The following is a 20613-nucleotide window of genomic DNA, read 5'->3' as shown; positions in this document are numbered from 1 at the left end:
TTGTTAAACCTTAGTGTAGGCTACTGTTTCCTTATCACCGGGCCGCGGAGTCCCGTTGTGTGTTGTTTTGGGTTCGTCTCCACCGCCATGCGTAAAGGCAGTATTATGACCGCTGACGGGAGGAAAAAGAAAAAAATCATCTGACGAACGTGAGTAAACACGAAAACCTTTTTGCTTCGCTTTCTGCGCTCACCTATTTAGCACTCTCCCTCTTTTATTATCCCATACCTAGGCCTACACACACGTTAATTCTCACACATTTTATGTAGCTACAGTCCAAGTGGTGGGCAATTCTGGTGCCGACTAGAAAGGCAGCGGACGTTAACGGACAATGCATCCTTAATAAATTCACGTCAGGAACGCCGCCAGTGCGCTTGCTTGTGCGCTTCCTTGTGTGCGTGTCATCTCATTAGCATCGGAACAGCCCCTTGGCCAAGGCACACCTCTCCCAAGTGTGCCGTGGCCAAGGGGCTGTTCCGTGCTGGAATACGGATGGCGTGGTCACACTAGCCAAACGTTCTAGACTTTAGTATGCAAATGAGCTCGGGCACGGGGCCGCGGCCCTAGTGTGAGTGGCCCCTTAGACTTGTGTCTCTCTTCTTGCACTCTTACAGGGTTCTCCCTCGTTTATTAGTATAACATTAGCTGCTTCAGTTTCAAACAACATTGGCCTCAGTATCCTCTCGACACAATAGCATAGACATTCCTTTTCCAAAGAGATGATCATGGATAATTGATAATGTCATATTTCGATGTTGTTGCCATGGTTGGCCGATGATTAATTAATTGTGTCACCCATGGTGATATTCTGCTAATCATACATTTAAAAAAGAATAGAACATTTTGGATGAATGTGAATGTGATTGTTTACATGCAACTGGGAGCTTGACAGGTAGTCAAGGGGAGACAGTTGATGTCAACACATGACTCGGAGGCATCACCTGGTCCATGATTGTTTGGACCATGGCTTTCTTAGCAATTGGTCCAGCCTCAACTGACTGACACATTGAAGAGCTGATAATGGAGATCATTGCTCTATTTCAAACATGAGACATGTTGCAGTTTTAAAAAAATGTAGAAAATTGATTCAAGCCGTAAAACAACGTCGTCATCTTTGTGCTCCATAATAGCATGATGAATTGCCACTGTGGACACCTCGATCACCTAAGCTGTCTTGGTAAGCCACACTTGATCACTGTCAGAGAGGCTCAAGATGGTCAGTGATTGCTGTATAGGCAAGGGACTCACAATATCTCTCTCTCTCTCTCTCTCTCTCTCTCTCTCTCTCTCTCTCTCTCTCTCTCTCTCTCTCTCTCTCTCACTTCACTTGCACAAACACATACCCACTTGTGTCAATCTGACTGTCTGGCAGACCTGAGAGGAAAATAGTCCTGAAAATAACATTTCAGAGTATATAATTTGGGGGGGGGGAAACGTTTTGAAAATCCATGTTCAAAAAAAGCCATTACTGAGGCTCATCTTGCGGTTGCTGTAAACTGTGGACACTTGAATGCGTTCAAGTGTTACATGTAAAGTAGTTTCTGGATACTGACAAAACCACAGGTAACATTTTTGTGCGCCATTAAGCACACACCCCTCTACTATGTTCTAGGTCATTACATGATTACTAATTAGATTACTTTAAAGTAAAAGTAATGAACACAATGTCACTGGGTATGTGAATTAGTAAAGGCATTTTGTGAGAAAATAGGGGTGGACCTTTAGAAAATTGCAACAGAAACCATTCCAACTGTTTTTGACTCATGAATATGTAATGAATAACATACTAAAAGTCTTAAGGAATCCATGTGGTGGAAAGTTACTTTCTAAGGGTTTTTTTAATCATACCTTTATGCAGCCATTGACACTAACGGTTTCCCGCTTGCCCGGGGCAAGTGAAAATAATGTTCGGGCAAGTTGAGATTGCTTTTTGGTTGCCCGGACGGGCAAGTGGATTTTAGAGGGTTTGTCAGTAGTCTAGCTAATTATTCATGTGTTTTAGAGTCCGCAAAACAATTTTTTTTCCCGCTGACCCACACAAAATAGATATGCTATATTTGCAATTGAGCAGCTGCACGCGGCAGCCAGCAGCATCGCTCTCTCTCTCTCTCTCTCTCTCTCTCTCTCGGAAACACACACACACACACAACAGCATGTGTGCGCGCAGTTTCGCTGTCTACGTTCCGAAAGCCGGCTCTAATTAGGCTATACGGACCTAGTTCCGCTATATTCAAAACCCAGAAATCAATAGGCCTAACGTTTGAGCTTATCAATACCGCTATGGAGTCCAGTAGGGCACATGATGTAATTTTAAATATCGAGTAGAGTCGGGTCATCTTCAACTAAGTGTTGTACCTTCGACTGTGTTGAAGAAACTCCTTCAACCCGCTTCAACTCCTTCTCCAAAAAAAACAAAAAAACAAACCCCGTCCGCTGAGCCGCTGCAGACGGGCTCGGCACGTCTCATCATTCATTCAAAACAGCGGTGATCAACAAACGAGAGACTGTTTAGCAAGTCCCTAAATCCATATTAAAATCTGCAGGATAATAACTAGTTAGCTTTTTAAAAAAATCGCAAACGTTCAAATGTGATGTGTTCAGGTCGGCTCAGTAAAATGATTATTAGGAAAAGGTCAATAAAAGGACATCATGATGTGTTCAAATGTAACATCAAGAAAAAATAAATTTTAGTTTTTCGCGAGAAGCTTGAATAATACAGTTTGGGTGAAAAACTTGTTTTCCCAGCAATATAAAATAAATAATAGGCCTAAATATGGAATTATGACCTGTTTAAAGTCCTATCCTTAGATCAGCTCATCTTATAAGCAATTAAAGCAATAATACCAGTTCTCTTTTAACAAAATAATAGAAAAGTATCAAGTTCAAAGATTTGGTTTGTGGAGTCTTTATAATGGTATCAATATTAAAAGAAATTAATGATCCCCCTCCCTACTTACAGTATAATTGGGCAATAGCTTTAACATGGTGGACTTTAATCATTTTATGGCAGACGATCACTTTTTGCCACAATGTGACCGTTTTAAATAAGTAAAATAAGTCACATTTTTCTGAACACATGTGTGGGAGCTAACATTCAGCTTGACTCTGAGCTAGACTGAGTTTTCTGAGACCCCCAAAACCAGGCAAGGTGCCTGGCAAAAAGAGGCCCTTTCACGATGCTGCAGCAGGACCAAGCTCTTGGCTGTATGCGTGATGTCATGATATCTAGGCTTATATGAATTGTTGTTGGTTGTATGTGGTCAGGATGAAACAAGTAAGCAGTGTTTGCATTTAAGAGATAAGGTTCGCTAAAATGTATATTTTAATAAGCATCACTGTTTAACATGTTTTTTGGGCAAGTGAACACGACATTCGGTTAAGTAAAACATTACCTGTACTTGCCCTATGGGCAAGTGCTTTTGAAACCTTAAAGTCAACCCCTGCCTTTATGCCAATGGTAGACTTCCTAAAGTACTGTTTTATGCTAGAGGGGATATGTGCCAAATTGTTAACCTTTTCAGAAAAGCATGAAACTTGGTACACTTATACAGTTTGGGGCCCTGAGCAATGTTTTCGGATATTGGGCTTTCATTTTCGGAAACACATTAGATTCACCCTTAACTACTGACCTTCACTTTTTCTGATGTTGTATGTGGTATCATCGTAATCCCTGACCATGAAAACATAGGGGTAGACATCACTAGTTATGTGTTATTATGTTTGGTTCAGGAGTTATGATGAAAAATGCATAATTAAGCTATTGCGGAAAGTAAAATGGTCGCCACGGCAACCATGATTCGATTTTGCAATGGCTAAATATCTGAAAATGTTCAGGGCCCCACACTGTGTACCAAGTTTCATGCTTTTCTGAAAAGGTTAACTATTTGGCACATATCCCCCCTAGTATAAAACAGTACCGAAGGCGGCTACACAGTTATCGCCTTCGACTCACAGGATAAGCCGGGGCCCTGTTTCTCAAAGTGTATCTCAAGTAACAGGAAACTTTTAAATCCTGTAAATGTATCAAATCTGATAAGCATTCCTCTTCAGCCACAGTGTGCTGAAATAAATCGGGCTGACAATGCTTCGAACACACTAAATTTTGCTTTATTAAACATCAGATCCTTGGCAGGTAAAAATGTTTAATTAATGATCTTATTACTAGGCACAATCTTAATTTTATGTTTTTAACTGAAACTTGGTTAGACCCAGATAACAGCTCAGCTGTTCTCATAGAGTCCGCCCCCCCAAATTACAATTTTGTGAGTGAATCCAGAGTGCATAAAAAAGGAGGGGGGGGGGGTTGCTATTCTGTTTAAAGAATCTCTACAATGCAAAAAGATGTCTTATGGAAATTTTGATTCATTTGAGTATGTGGCTCTCCAGTTAAATTCAGCCTCTAGAGCTATTTTCATCAATATCTACCAGCCACCACAATACAATACAAGCTTTGTTGATGACCTTGCTGAACTGCTGTCTGTAATCTGTATTGAGTTTGACTGTGTATTAATCGTCGGAGATTTCAATATTCATACTGACAAACCAGAGGACAGATGTGCGAAAGAACTGTGCTGTGTCCTTGACAACTTTGGACTAAATCAGCATGTTGACAAACCAACTCATAACAAAGGGCACACACTGGACCTTATCATTTCCAGAGGAATGAACATTTCAGACTTAAAAGTGGCAGATATAGGTCCCCTCTCAGACCATTCCTGTGTATTTTTTGAGAGTAAAATGTCTGTGCACACAATTGATCAATCAAAAGTAATCAAAAAACGGTATATTACAGAAAATACCAGTGAAACATTCATTCAAGCATTTTCTTCAATACCACCCCTCCCCTGTAACTCAGTTAAGGAGCTCTTAGACAACTTTAACGGCAAATTTATAAGTATTATAGATGCTATTGCGCCCACTAAGATGAAGGTTGTCTCTGGTAAGAAAAGATCTCCTTGGAGAAATGCCCCGCAGGTCAGAATAGAAAGAAGAGAGTGCCGTAAAGCAGAACGCAGGTGGCGAAAAACAAATCTCCAGGTTCATTATGACATCTTCAAAGAGAAACTGTGCACGTTTAACTCAGAACTGAGAAATGCAAGGCAGTCTTTATTTTCTGACATCATCACCAAAAACAACAACAATGCACGTGCCCTGTTTGCTACTGTCGACAGATTAACAAACCCTCCTGTGTCAGTAGCGTCTGAACATCTCTCCACGAGAGCCTGCAATGAATTTGCCTCCTTCTTTACTGAGAAAATTCATAAAATTAGACAAGCTGTCACTGCATCAATACCAAGTTCAACATATGTGTTCCCTCTTAATATCAATTCAAATGCAATGACATAATTGTATCTTATAAACCACAAAAATCTGGAGGACATTATACAACACCTGAACTCCTCATCCTGCTGCCTTGACATTCTGCCCACAGGCTTCTTTAAAACAGTTTTTAGCTGTATGGCCTTAGATGTTCTACAAATAGTCAACATGTCCCTTCAGACAGGTGTATTCCCACAGGCCCTGAAAACAGCAGTCATCAAGCCACTCCTAAAAAAGAACAATCTAGATACATCACTCATGAAAAATTATAGGCCCATATCTAACCTACCATTCTTAAGTAAAATCATTGAAAAAGCTGTTTATCAACAGCTAAATAACTACTTAGCAAAGAACAACTGCTTTGATGTTTTCCAGTCAGGATTTCGACAACACCACAGCACTGAGACTGCTCTGGTTAAGGTCCTCAATGACATCCATTTAAACACAGACAGTGGCAAAAGTTCTGTCTTAGTTTTACTGGATCTCAGTGCCGCTTTTGACACAGTTGACCACATCATACTACTAGATCGACTAGCAAACTGGGTTGGACTTTCTGGAACTGTACTAAGATGGATTGAATCCTACTTTAAGGATAGAGACTACTATGTGTCAATAGGCAATTTCACATCTGAGCGGACAAATATTGAATGCGGAGTCCCCCAAGGTTCCATTCTTGGGCCTCTTCTGTTTAACATCTACATGCTCCCACTAGCTCAGATTATGAATAAGAACAAATTATGCTACCATAATTATGCAGACGACACACAAATTTACATAACCATATCACCAGGAGACTACAGTCCGATACATGCACTGAGTAAGTGCATTGAACAAATCAATGATTGGATGTGCCAAAATGTCCTTCAATTAAACAACGACAAAACTGAAGTAATTGTCTTTGGTGCCAAAGATGAACAATTAAAAGTCAGCGCACAGCTTACATCCGTTATGTTAGAAACCACACCCCAAGCCAGAAATCTTGGTGTTGTCGTAGACTCCGACTTGAATTTCAAGAAACACATTAAATCAATTAATAAATCAGCCTACTACCACCTAAAAAACATATCAAGAATTAAAGGGCTTATGTCTCAGCAAGATTTAGAAAAACGTATCCATGCATTTATCTTTAGTAGACTTGACTACTGTAACAATGTCCTTGCTGGCCTTCCAAAAAAATCTATCAGACAGCTTCAGCTAATTCAGAACGCTGCTGCTCGAGTCCTCACTAGGACCAAAAAATTTGATCACATTACCCCAGTTCTGAGGTCTTTACACTGGCTTCCTGTCACTCAAAGAATTGATTTCAAAATACTGATGTTGGTTTATAAAGCACTAAATGGTTTAGGGCCAAAATACATTACTGATATGCTGATACGTTATGAACCGTCCAGAGCCCTTAGGTCGTCTGGGACAGGTCTACTTACAGTACCTAGAGTCAGGACTAAACAAGGAGAAGCAACTTTTAGTTATTATGCACCAAAAATCTGGAACAAACTCCCAGAAAACTTGAGGTCTGCTGTAACTCTCAGTTCTTTTAAATCGAGTCTGAAGACTTTTTTGTTTCCATTTTAACCTGCAATTTTTATTTTATTTGCTTCTTTTATTCGCTTTTAAATGTTTTATAATGTGTTTTATGTATTCTAATCTTGCCCCTGTAAAGCACTTTGAGTGGCCTTGTGTCTGAATTGTGCTATATAAATAAACTTGCCTTGCCTTACTTTAGGAAGCCTAAAATTGGCATAAAGGTATGATTGAGAAAACCCTTAGAAAATAACTTTCCACCACATGGATTCCTTAAGACTTTTAGTATGTTATTCATTACATATGCATGAGTCAAAAACAGTTGGAATAGTTTCTGTTGCAATTTTTTTAAGGTCAGGTTATATAATGCCTGGACTAAATGTGATAAAACTCCTTTCACACAGACCTTATCCTCTGGGCTATATTTACTGTGATAGACACTTCTACGTCTCCACCTAGGAAAACCCTTTGTGCCCTAGTGTTTTCAAAACAGCTAGGAAGGAAACAATGTTAAATCCTCTGAGCCTTGTTTACTACTTTTCCTTTAACATAAACAAGTACAATCTTGCTTTTTCGCATTGTTGAAGATAATAAAGTCTATTTAGTTTTAAATAGTTGAAGATATATCCTTGGTACCTGGATAAAGTATTGCCCCTTGCTTTAATTATGTTGGTGCACTATAACAGACTTTTTGTATAACGCAACTGCACAAGCAGCTTTTAAACTTGAACATGTGAAATTCATAATACAGACTTGAAGATGTTCACTTGAGTTAAGATTTGTTTTGTATTATTTCCCATTCCTGCATGCCCTTTACAGTACATGCATATACTGTATATAAAGGAATACTGGACACCAAACTTCAGAGATCAAATGAAGTATGACTTGATTTAAACATGTGAATAATCAGTAGCATTACAATTCAAAGAAAAGTACAACAATGTATGTAATGATGTCCTCTATACTTTTTCAAATTCTTCTGAACATTGCTTAACTTTAACTTTGTCCTCTCTTGCCCCTGTAACACCTCGAACACACTCCCAGCATCATCTTACACACAGATCAGTTGAATTTTTAAAGAAACATCAAAAGAGAGGGTTCTTCCAGGAAATACAGAGGGGGCCAAGAGATTGTTTTAAAGTGCTGAGCTCAACAGATGCCCCATGCATCCAGCCTTTGCAAAGGGCTTCACCACTAAAGTATGCCTTCGTCCAAATCATGATTTGCAGTGTTGAATCACACAATGGTGTTTCTCTCATTTGGTTACAAGAACATTTGACGTAGATGCTCTTCTGCTGCGGAAAGTAGTTGTACCAGTGGATTGGGGGAAGGGGGGGGGGGGGGTTCTGTCTGTAAGAAAGGGTATAATCTGACTCATCCATTTGTCGAATTTTGTCCAGCTTCTTGATGGAACTTTGATTTAGTCTGACATGAAAAGCAGCAGGTCTCTGAACCAATTTTCTTTTGGGGAAGTCATATTTTTCTGGTATGTCTAAGCCTTCTCCAATGGTTTGTAGCCAGATGGATTGGATAATGGTTGTTGATAAGCGAACATTTTCAAAAAAATTACACTCAAGTGGGGAGAGCTCCACTGTTAACACTCGCCTCCATGTCAGCAGTTTTGACAGAGGCGTGAAAACATTACTATATAGAAATTGAAGGTACATTTCATCCAGCTTTTCAAGTCAGTCCATTTCTTTTAACCCAGGCAGTGACATTTTCTAACATCTAACGTCATTCAAGAGGAAATAGAAATAAATAAATGTACAAAAATAAAAGTATATTACTGCTTTATTTGAATGACTTGTTGGTCAGTATGGTCAGTTCAAAGCAGCCTAACCCAGTGGTTCTCAATTATTTTCTGTCATGCCTCCCCCAGGGGACAAAAAAATGTTTGCGTCCCCCCCTAAATTGAAATACTATTGAGAACCTGCTAATATTTATTTATTTATCTGTACAAAACCACTGTATGAGTTTCTGGCACGAGCATTCTGCATACAATCACCTTATTATCAAATTAGATAACAAAAATTAGCTGAGATAACTTCTGCAGCAAAACAATTCAAAGTTCAGTTTATTAGCTCAATTTGTAACATTTAAACAAAACTGCTCAGTCTGTGTGAATCTCAGGACAGAGAAACAAGAGCAAATGATTCACTGAGGTTTTCATTTCATTCAAAACATTTTTAAACTGTAAACATAGTTAAGGTGGTGTTTTTTATTATTATAGGCCCATAGGCCTTCTGTGATGCGATAACCAATAATTAATTAATGTTATTATTGGTCTACTTGCTTGATTTCTTTTTAAATAGCCTACAGAGACACTTGGAGACACGTGGACATTTATTTACTGCAAATCGCAGCCTTTCGCGCGGATATGACCATACACAAGCACACATTGCGCTTGCTAGCACTTAAAACAAATAAAAAATAAATAAAATCTTTTGGTCAGTTGGAAATCAAGGCAGCCCGCGCCACCCCTGACAACTCACGGTGCCCCCCCAGGGGGGCGCGTCACACCATTTGAGAAGCACTGGCCTAACCAGATGACTACACATGAGTCACATTAGATCATCCTATCTGATCTGCCAGAATGAAATTCACAGTCAGTGTGAATATACACATTTGCATTTGTAAAAGAAAATAACCCCAAATCACCCAATATATATATATATATATATATATATATGATACAGCAGACTTTCCTTGTCAGTTAAAGGAGTCACTTTTTTCTTAAAATGTTTCTCCTCCTTACAATTATCTTAACCTCCTTTCTTTCTTATGACTGCTGACAGGTGTTGTACACAATGACATATCCTGTGTACTTGTGTCTCATTCACTAAGAACATCTGTTCGAATATCATATTGGTCTTATGGGATATGGTACAACATGGCATCTCTCTACAAGGGACCATAATATTAAGTAAATCCAAAATCATTATTTGCATAATCCCAAATGGAAATTAGATAATGTCTCACAACAGAAACATTTCTAAGTTCCTTTTCTTACTTACTTATGGACCTACTGATTAAACAGAGGTGTAGCAGGCTTCTCTCTTGCAGTGTTCACTGGTGGACAGATGGATAGCACTTTGCTTCAAACAGAGGGAGAGAAAGTGTTGACAGCCTATCTTCATGCATAATGATGCCAGCCAGCAACACTGGCCTATTTTTGATTGAATAGTCACAAAATGGGAAAAGGCAGGGTACTTTTCATATTCGTCCATCAATCAGTGCAGCATACTGCAGCTCTCTCAGCTTTGTTTGAGTGTCAATTAGCTGACGTGGTTTGGGTTGCAAGATGATTTCCGAGGGTTCTGTTTTTCATAAGGCAAGGCAGCATATCTGTGGAACCAATCAACCCCTTCAAACACCAGCAGAACAGATTAATGGTTTGAAAAGGCAGAGTGGTTTGCTTTTTTAATACTAAAAAATAACTAGTGTGCAATGATGCCAAAACGTTTCTGCAGCCACACTGAAATTCTCACCTGTAAAAATGTTGAAAATCATAATACTTAGCCTCAAGTGGGAAAATAACACAAAAAGGCAAAGTTGGACAAATATAAATATCCGATAATTAAATCGACCCTACCTATAGGCCGAGAATAGAACCTTACAATTAAAATTAAAATGCAAAAACAAACAAGAAAGATCCAAAATGGCATAATATCTAAAGAAACATCTCATATTTATGAATTTTGTTTCAACCTTTACACATTCATTGCTATATTGGCATTTTTTTCTGTCAAATACACTGTCAAAAAAACTACTTGATGTGACTGCCAAAAGAGGTAACTCTTAGAGAAAACCATAAGCTGGTCAATAAAAATTATATAGTTGATGGCGTAGAAACCTGCAGTATAATCCAGTAAAATATCAATAATTGTTTGATGTAATATACTTAAAAACCTTATTTCTCAGATAAGAAAAAAGGCTTCTATATTTAAAAAGCAGATAAAAGGATACTCTGTCTAAAAGGCACAGCATTTAAGACAAATTCTCCTAAAGGCTTTACCCCCTGCTGGTATTGGCCAATTGTCTAGGCGTGCTCAATAACCATATTTATATCATCTTTCCCCAGGTGGCCTGAAATAATGTGTTGAACCTTCTTCTCTAATTCACTCCAGTTATTTCCTCTCCTATCTGCAAACCCATCAATTAATGTTGTCCTCCTGTACCAATTTGCAGTGTAGTGCAGCTTACTAAACATTTCTATCCAATTCCTGCTTTGACTTAATTAGATTGATTTAAAATTACTTTATTTCGTTTCAATCTCCATTTACCCCAATGTTCAACATATGCTAATGTTGTTTATTCATGTGTTTTTGCATATATAACTTTATTGCCGTCTAGTAAGTCAATTGAGCTAGGAGTCTGCTCCGTACGCTCCTGGTAACTGTACTTATTAATAGATTAAGTTATTCACAACAGTGCCTACTAAAGGTTGTTTCAATCATGCTAAAAACACAGCTCCCTGCCAGTGTTGCGGCTGAATATATAGTATCTTCTCATGTCCACTGTTAAAGCTGGGGTATATGATTTCTGAATGGTCAAAGTTAATATGAGCTGTACACTTTGACCAATCAGAGCGAGGCTCCGATTCTCTGTTCTTATTGGCTGTTGGGACTGTCCATTCACTTTTGCACGACTTTGTTGGTGAAGAGTGTGTCAGGGAGGGATCATAGAGGAGGGACCAAAGAGAATAAGTGGAGCGGTTGAAGTATTTGGATTCGAATCTCTATCCCAACTGCCATTTTCTCCCCAAATCCTCCACCCCAGCTGTAAGTCAAGTTAAGTCTTTATTCAGTCAATTAACACACCAGACGGTAGGTCACACACAGTGGTCAAAATGACACTTTACATACATTTGGTGCATACCATTTCACTAGAGGGCAGCAAATGAAGTGTTGAATGCTCAAACATTTCTGTGGGGGCACCCCTAGACCCTGTGTCCTGTGCCTTGGCTGTCTGGTCCCTAACAAGCGCAATACAATATGCTATTAGATGATAAAGCAAATGTCCCCTGTGCACCTGTGTGTCAATTAAATTGATAAGTAATATCATGTATCTGTCATCCATACAGACACATCAACGTGGAATTTACAACATGCTCAGTGCACACTAGTAAATTACTTTTGACCATGTATCCTTTCAAAATCAACATTATGTTAACATATTCTGAATCCTCATTTGAAGATCTAAATCTGATTGAACTACCATATGACAATAATCTGATTTACCTCTGGATAAGCATGTTGTGGTTTATCTTTAATATTTCCAACTTCCAGTTTTTATAAGTGGCCATCCATCACGCCCCAGTATGTGGGTGTGTACATGTGTGTTGCTTTGATTGCCTGTGGCCATGTGCCCGTGCCAAGTGATAGGCTACTGCCTAATGTAAAATGAGGAGGTGGCAGAATAACATCCACAGGCATATTATTTACCAGCTGTTTTTCTACTCACTTTTTCAAAACTGAATTGGCTTGCTTCCCTGCTTAATGTGTTCCTTTAACGTAGGCCCCTCATGTCACTGATGCACCTAACCACACAAATGGTCTCTGCTAGGAACAAATGCATGTTAAACTACAGGAACATGGCAGAGCACACTGTAGAACAAATTAACTTACAACATGTGTTGCATAAATAAGAAGGGACGACCCTGAAATAGACGTCTGGATGGCAGAATATGTACTTTTTAGCATTAATGGTGCCTTCTTTGATGTGCAAGTTACCCAGGCAATGGACACCAACCCACCCCCATACCATCACAGACTTTGGCTTTTCAACTTTGTTTTGGTAAGAAAACATCGGTAACACTTTATTTGAAGGTGTATTCATAAGACTGTCGTAAGACTGTCATTACACTGTCATGAACATTATGAATGGTTATGACTGTTGTCATAAAGTGTCATTCGGTCAATTATGTCACGTTTAATGCAACATTGACATTGTCTGAGATATCTTTGTTATGACAACCTGACATAAGCTAAGACAAAATAACTTGTCCATGTCTTTGTAATGACAACCTGACATAAGCCGAGACAAAATAATTTTTCCATATCTTTGTAATGACAACCTGACATAAGCTAAGATAAAATATCTTATTGATGTCTTGGTTATGTCAACTTTACATTTAACTTTACATTAATAATACACCTTCAGATAAAGTGTTACCAAAACATCCATGATTTACAAAAACAATTCGAAATGTAGACTCGTCAGCCTGGTCCTACCAGTACTTGATTTAATTTGTACAGAGGGTCTGGAATCGCTCAAATGACAAACGTTTATCACATGAAGGCGGGTGTCTGTTGAAGTTTAAAACTATTGAATCTGACCAGTGCCACTCTGGATCTGCCAACCAAACACATAACGTTTGGTCGTGAAGTATGTCATCCGCCGGCTTCTGACTACAACTGAAACTGGCGCACAACCTCAACGTCATTGTTCTCTGTTCGCTGATTGGACCGAGAAAACCCAAGAATATACTGCAGGTCCAGATTGACTACTGAAGGGAAATTACAATTGAGCGGAAGTACGTAGGCGGGTGGTGCCAGGCTATCAGACAACAGCACACTGTTCCACTTTGCATCAGTCCATCTCAGATTAGCCCAGGCCCAGAAAAGTCTGCATTATATGTGGATGTTGTTGATATATGGCTTTCACTTTGTATGGTAGAGTCTAAACTTGCATATGTGGATGTAGCGACGAACTGTGTTTACCGACAAAATCATGATTTGTCTTTGTACATGCCGTCAGGTATTGAGGGGCCTGTAATTTATTGTTATCCACTATACTTCTTCTTATTATTTCTTCCGCCGTTTTTCTTGCTGAAACTCGCCCGCACCGTTACGCGCAGAAATCATAAATTTCACAGAACGTGCGTCCCCACTCAAGGGGTTGTACTATTACTTTTCTCAGGAATCCGCCGCAAGGTGCTGCTGTAAATAAGCCCCGAATGAAACAGGCCATGCCCCTCACACCGTAAATCCAATTGACTTGAAATTTCTCACACAGGTACACTGGAGGGTGCTCCACAAAAAAGCCTCTGGGACCATGTAAATCCGTCTGGATTTTTTTCCGCTAATTAGCATTAACTGAAAAACAGGTTTTTAACCACAATGTTCTCAATTTTCACACCATCAACACCAAATCGATCACGAAGCACCGGGGGAATGCAGTACAGTCCGTAATATATTAGCAGGATAGCTTGAAAAACATGTCCGCCATGACCAAAACATTTACGCAGGGGCGGGGCTTAACAGCTAATTGGCCATAACTCATTGACCATAGGTCCTGTCATCATGAACCTTTCTGAATATGTGCAGAACACATGTGGTAGCATGATCCCCAAGGTGTTTCGAAGCCAAACCCATGGGGGGCGCCACAAAATGCAAAAACCATAACTAAGAAATGCAATGTTTGACAGGCCTCACCCCCTGACTCTGATGCACTTGTAACTTCTTACACACGTACAGCTCATGGTGCCGCCGATGCAAGGCTGGTGGTCGGCACCGGGGGGGCCTGTACTTTGAAAATGTACGCAGGATTTTCTAGTTATAATATGGATTATGGATGGTAAAATCCTTAAATTCTTTGCAGGAATGTTGTTTTAAAACTGTTGGACTGTTTTCCTCTGCAGTTCTTCCCAAAGTGGTGAGGGTCACCCCATTATTGCTTGTGAAGACTGAACCTTTACGGGATGCCACTTTTTATCCATTTATGATGATATCACCTTTTACCAGTTAACACGTTTATGTGAGGAATGTTTCAAACAGGTATTTTTTCCTAATCTGTTAATGCCCCTGTCCCAATTTTTTTGAAATGTGTTGCTGACATCAAATTCAGAATAAGCAAATATTTACAAAAAACAATGTAATAGATAGGGTAAAACAACACAAATATATTGCCTTTGTATTGTTTTCAACTTGATTATAAGTGAAAAAGGATTAACTAACTATCACATTCTGTTCTATATTCGTTTTACATAATGTCCCAACTTTTTCGAAATTTGGGCTTGTATTTGTCATCGCAGGTAAATGCATCAACATGAGCCTTAGCTTCATGAACCTATCACAGACTGTCCCTCTGTGCAGACACAAAGGCCAATACATACAGTTTGTTATGTCAATATGTTAAACTAGATACAAGGTTTTACTATTTTAGGCTATATTGCACTTCTCGTCTTCTTTCCCTCGATGCATCTGTCTATTCTTTGTTTTAGTGGGATTAAAGTGACAAGTGATTAATGTTGAATTGTCACAATTACAACAAAATAAAGAAGCTATGAGGTGCATTGTTATATTGCAATTACACATTTCTACTTCATGGTACCAGCTCTACTCTACTTGCATTTGGTATCAGGTACTTTTCTTGAGGTGGTTTTCTATCACATCTCAGTACCGATGGTAATACTGCCTCTGTGTACCTTGTCATCAAAGCGACCTTAGAGGCTTGTCTTTCTTCTCAGTCTTCATCAGGGCAATTATTGTCACATTTTGATTTTAGAGGAAGTTACGTTAGGTCCTTTATCAATCAGAGAGAAAAAGTTGCTGGTAGACTCTCTTACTTCTGGTGGCCCCATCCAAAGTGAGAAACGGCTGTACTTCATCAAGCGACCACAGCGTGGTTGTCTGGAATGCCATTTTAGAAAGAAAGTAGAACAAGAAAAGGAGAGACATCAAGCTTAAACACTGCAGACACTTCAATAGTTTGTCTGTTAGTTGTGCAGAATGATGACGCTCTGACCAATAAGTGGTCTGGAATGTTTTACATCACCATTTACCTGGTTCCTGAAACCTGCATGGAGTAGCGACCAAAAGGTAGGTACCAGGGACAAGTGACATTTTAAATGTGGAAAACTTTCATTGTGGAAAACTGAGTAGAGTAGGTCCACTATACCATGTAGTGTAAAATCACCATTTGACCTAGCCTAAACCATCTTTTTCTACTCACAATGTGATAACCTGAATACATGAATGAAATGCTTTAGAATTAACATTTTATTATTATTAGCATAAATGAGCAGTATACCTCATTTCAGTTAAAAATACTGTATAATTAACAGGTTTAGGTAGCATACAATCGAGAAATGGCCTGAAGCCCCACATATATCGGTTGGCAATTCCCACCTCTCTCTCTCTTTCTCTCTCTCTCTCTCGCTCTCTCTCTCTCTCTGCTTTAGTCAAGCAGTTTGCTTTAAATTTGGCCTCAAAGCTGTGATGGTGGTGATAATAAGCACAAAGAGATAATAAAATATACTCTTATGGAATAATAGCCAGGGCTTTTGAGTACCCTGGAAAAGCCAGCTGATGCATTTTTAAATGTTAATATTTGAAGAAGTAGCAGGAGTGCACTCGTCAGTAAAATGAGGGGTTGCCAGGAATCTGCAGTAGGATAATTAATTGTTGGGTCTTTACTGAGGGGATGCATCTACCGAGACCCATTGCAGATATTATACAGCTGTTAACTTTTGAGCCAATTCAATGTTTTTTTATCCCTTCACCCCCTTTCTTTGCATAGTGTGTGTGCGTGTGTAATGATGTGTACATATGTGCACTTCCATGCGTGTGTTTTAGCGTCCCCTTAAGCCCTTGAGCCAGATGTTGCAGCTGGAAAATACAACCTTGTTGACAAAAAAGTGATGTGGAGCACTATAGACTTGTGAGCAAGGTAGTTGTTGTTTTTAATGAGCTGTTCTAAGTTTTATGTATTTTTTAAACTGATTGAAAGCCCAACGAGAGAAGTTACACTTTGTTTGACGTTGTTATTTCCCATTACAACGTATTGTTAATTTTTGATATTCCATGTTTTGTAGTTTTTGTGACCTTCACTGATCTTGTGAGCTGACCTTTGTGAGCCATTTCAAATAACCTTCAATGTTAAAACAAAATAACATAGCAGTCATTTGGCTTGTGTTAAACACCTGTTCACATTTTGGCAATTTATTTGTAGCTGGTTAAGGATTTAATATTTTCCTTGCAATTAGGGCAAAGTTGACTGATACTGTTAAATGGCTTTACAGTCATTTTTTGGGTGGAAAGTAATTCATCTTTATAACATCTCAATGTAAAACCTTTTTTGTGTGCTGAACATCTCCTGTAATACTATGCAACCAAGTGTCTGGCTGGACTGGGAAAAAAAACTTTCCATGTTTATTTTTTAGTAATTAACCCCAATTGAGGCCTAGAGCTGCCCAAGTTAATGAAGTTGAGATTTATGTAAAGGATTAATTCAAGCTCAAATTGGAATGAGGGGGGAGTGGAGGTGGATAAATAAACAATGTAATAAATGACACACTGCATGGTCTTTAATGCACAATTAAATTGGGATTGTCTTGGGATCAGGCAAAGCACACACAAGTTACTCTCTCAAGCTCGCTTCATACATCATACCTTCACTTTTAATGGTTAGAGCCAAGCCAGGCAAGCCCCATGGTGATACTTAAAATAGCCTATACTATGGACAAACAAGCAGAGATATTTTCTGATGTCTCATTACCGGCTACTCAAATAAACCAGACCACCTACATTCACCCTGGAAACACCAGGTGGTGTCTTAGCATGGAAATCCAATGTCAAATGATCCCTCAAAGTAAAATGTCATGTGCTCCAGTTAGGCCTATAATAATTGAGGCCTTAAAGGTTTTACACTGCCTTCCTGTTCATTGGTTTGCTAGTCACTATCACAGGCAGTCACCTTTTAAAGAAATAGTTCAATGATTTGGGAAAAATAGGCTACATATACGTAGCCTATATAGGTCTTCTTTTTTGCCCATGTTGCCTTTTATTAGGCCTACAACAGTGACACCAATCTCATGTAGGCTACAGTAAAAAGTCTATGTAGTTAGAGCTAGCCTTTGATTAGCTTAGAGATTAGAAACAGTGGAAAAAGGCTAATCTGTACTCTGTCCAAAGTCACTTTGTATTTTATTGGTTTGATTAGTACAATATAATTCATGTTCTTACAGTAGATGTGTGCCCAGTGTGTGCTGTTGCTGTTAACCAGTGGGGACTCCATAAAGTAACTGCTACTGGTCAAGAAATAGTCTGTACTGTATATTGAGCTTTACAGATGGTGGTGGGTAGATGTTGTTACCTTTGGACAGAGCCAGGCAAACTGTTTACCTTGTTTCGAATCTTTAAGCTAGGACTTTTTTTTAAAAGCTATTTAACAATTCTTCAAACTAGGCCCTACTTGAGATATTTTACGAGGTGAATTAAATAGCCTTATATTCAGTGATAGTCTAGTCTTTACTAAAAATAGCTGATCTATTGACTTTGCCGTCACTGTCTCTCCTAAAGTGGTCCTTCGGTGGGGAAGACACGACTATAGCTGCAGTAAATGGTCCCATAATGTTGGTTAAAAAGTGGTATATGATCTCAGGACAGCACATCTGGAAACTATAATGGTGTGATAACTGACAGCCTATGAATTCACATCCCTTCTATGAGGGCAAGGAGTTTCAGAAATGGAAAATTGCTGGCCAAGTGACAGTGTCCTTGATCGGAATTACCTGCCTCTATATCTGTTTGGCATGTTGGCTGTTATCCATCAGAATGCAGCTCCTAGTGGACAGTCTTTTAGAGGATTACACAAGTTTTGACAACTAAAAGTAGTTGATGGCCTTATTTGTTCATCATCGTTTTCAAATAAGTGGTGGAGTAAAATATGTTATGGATGACATTTGTTTTTGTTACAGAAAGTCGAAGCTCCTTTTCAATGTCTGATTTACAAACATGCTGTAATTTTTCCGTGCCCTTTTAAACAGTGGAAGAAAGACGGAGGTAGTAAAACTGTGTGAAACACTTAAAGTCTGGCAGTGTATGTGAGTTGAGGCACAGCAGACAGCCCACACCAATGCTGGATAACATGTTCATTTATCCATATTTCTTCCTCACTTCCCATGGGACCTTCCCTCCTTCTGTTGCCTTGTTCCTATGTTTCTGAGGGGGTCTTTGCAGAGAGAACTCTATCATAGGAAAATCTGTGTTCAACAGTTCACTTGGCAGCACTTCACAAAACAACAGGGAGAGAGAAAACCCTTGTGAAGTGAAGGTGCCTAAAGCTGTGTATACTATATGGTCGGCACTTTAAAAGATTAACTTTAGCCTGGCTGTCAACTGGCCAGAGATTTCAAGCAAGAACGATATCACAGCATCAGATGATTGCTGTAATATTAGCTGATTCTCTCTGGTACAAGTTGACTACACTAATGTTGTATTGTAGTTTGTGTTATTTACTAACTCAAATCCCCTGTAGCGAAGTGTGTGTTGTTGTTGTTGTTGTTGTTGCTGTTGTTGTTGTTGTTGTTGTTTTATTTACTTACATCACTCCCACAGTAAAGTTCAATAAACGTCTCATTAGGATAATCAAGGCAAATGTAAGTGCCCAATTAATGTTGAGGGAATACACAACACCTATCATTAATAGGTGGCAATCAGTATTTATGTGATGGGAAATGGGACACCTCTTGATAACACGGGATCCTCACATCCGAACAGACACCGTTTATTATGGCCCACTAATTAGAAATATAAAATGATGGTATATTTACAACCATTGTAAGCATACATCGAATGGCTACAACCAAACTGTTTGGTAACAGGAAACAAATGCATTGCAGTGCAGACTTAGATGATAGATATCAAGTAAAGTATTTTCTTTGATCAAAACTGCCCCCAAGCTTTTCCGACGCTTCTTTTGAGTTGCACCGCACAGCAAGTCAATGCTGTGCTTCCTGTTGGATCACAGTGTTATGGTCTCTCTCTCGTTATAGGATATGCCTTATTCATTAGAAATGTCTTTCCTCTGGCTAGTGAATGCAAAATATTGGAGCTTAGACCATGAACCGATCAATGTAATGTGCTGGCAAAAGCTCAGAGATCTGTGCTTCTGTATATGGCATGCTTTGCCACCATATCATCACATCAATCATTGACTTAAGTAACAAGATAACAGTTTTTTTTATTTACAGGATGAACCTTTTTTAATACTATATTGAAGTAAGAAATATAATTATAATTGCGTAATTATGTTTCGGATTATGACATTTGAAATTGTACTTTGCATATGTATTGTGTCAACACCTTTATATTGACATTTCTGTAAAATGCAGAACTATTATTAGCATTGTAAGTTATGGGGTGGTAATACAGGTTGAACTAGCGTCAGAATTAATAATCTGATGCCAAGAGAATACCTGAGCCTATATTTTACAGTGTGCCAGTTGTCCATAATATGTTGGAGGAAAAGCAGATCAAAGAGCAAAGATGGCATTTATCCACTTTATCCTAGCCTGATGCCAGTTTTCATGTATGCTCTTGAAGTCCCTCATTAAGCCATTGCAAGGTGGCAAAGAAATTAATTCAGCCTACTCCTCTTTTCATTAAGTCCTTTTCACTGAACCACAAAAAAATCCTCTCTTTTTTCCCATTTACCCCCTCAGCTATGCAAGTTTAAAGAAAAATGTCTTTATCTGTCTAGAACCCAAAGTACCCAAAAACGTTTCATCCTCTGCCTAACACACACACACACACACACACACACACACACACACACACACACACACACACACACACACACACACACACACACACACACACACACACAAAAGTTAAGCATAGTTTCCTTACATCATTTTGAGGTTTAAAGTTATAATACGAAAAAAAAATGTAAAAATGCTTCATTCACCATGTGAGAAACACAGGACACAGCGGCGGCTCGCCCATAGAGGGCGATAGGGCGACGCCCTCCTTGAGCCATACCAGCAAA

Source organism: Ammodytes marinus (assembly GCF_949987685.1).
Source record: "Ammodytes marinus genome assembly, chromosome: 1".
Taxonomy (NCBI): Eukaryota; Metazoa; Chordata; class Actinopteri; order Uranoscopiformes; family Ammodytidae; genus Ammodytes; species Ammodytes marinus.
The sequence above is the reverse complement of the archived record's forward strand: the minus strand, read 5'-3'. Positions refer to the sequence as shown.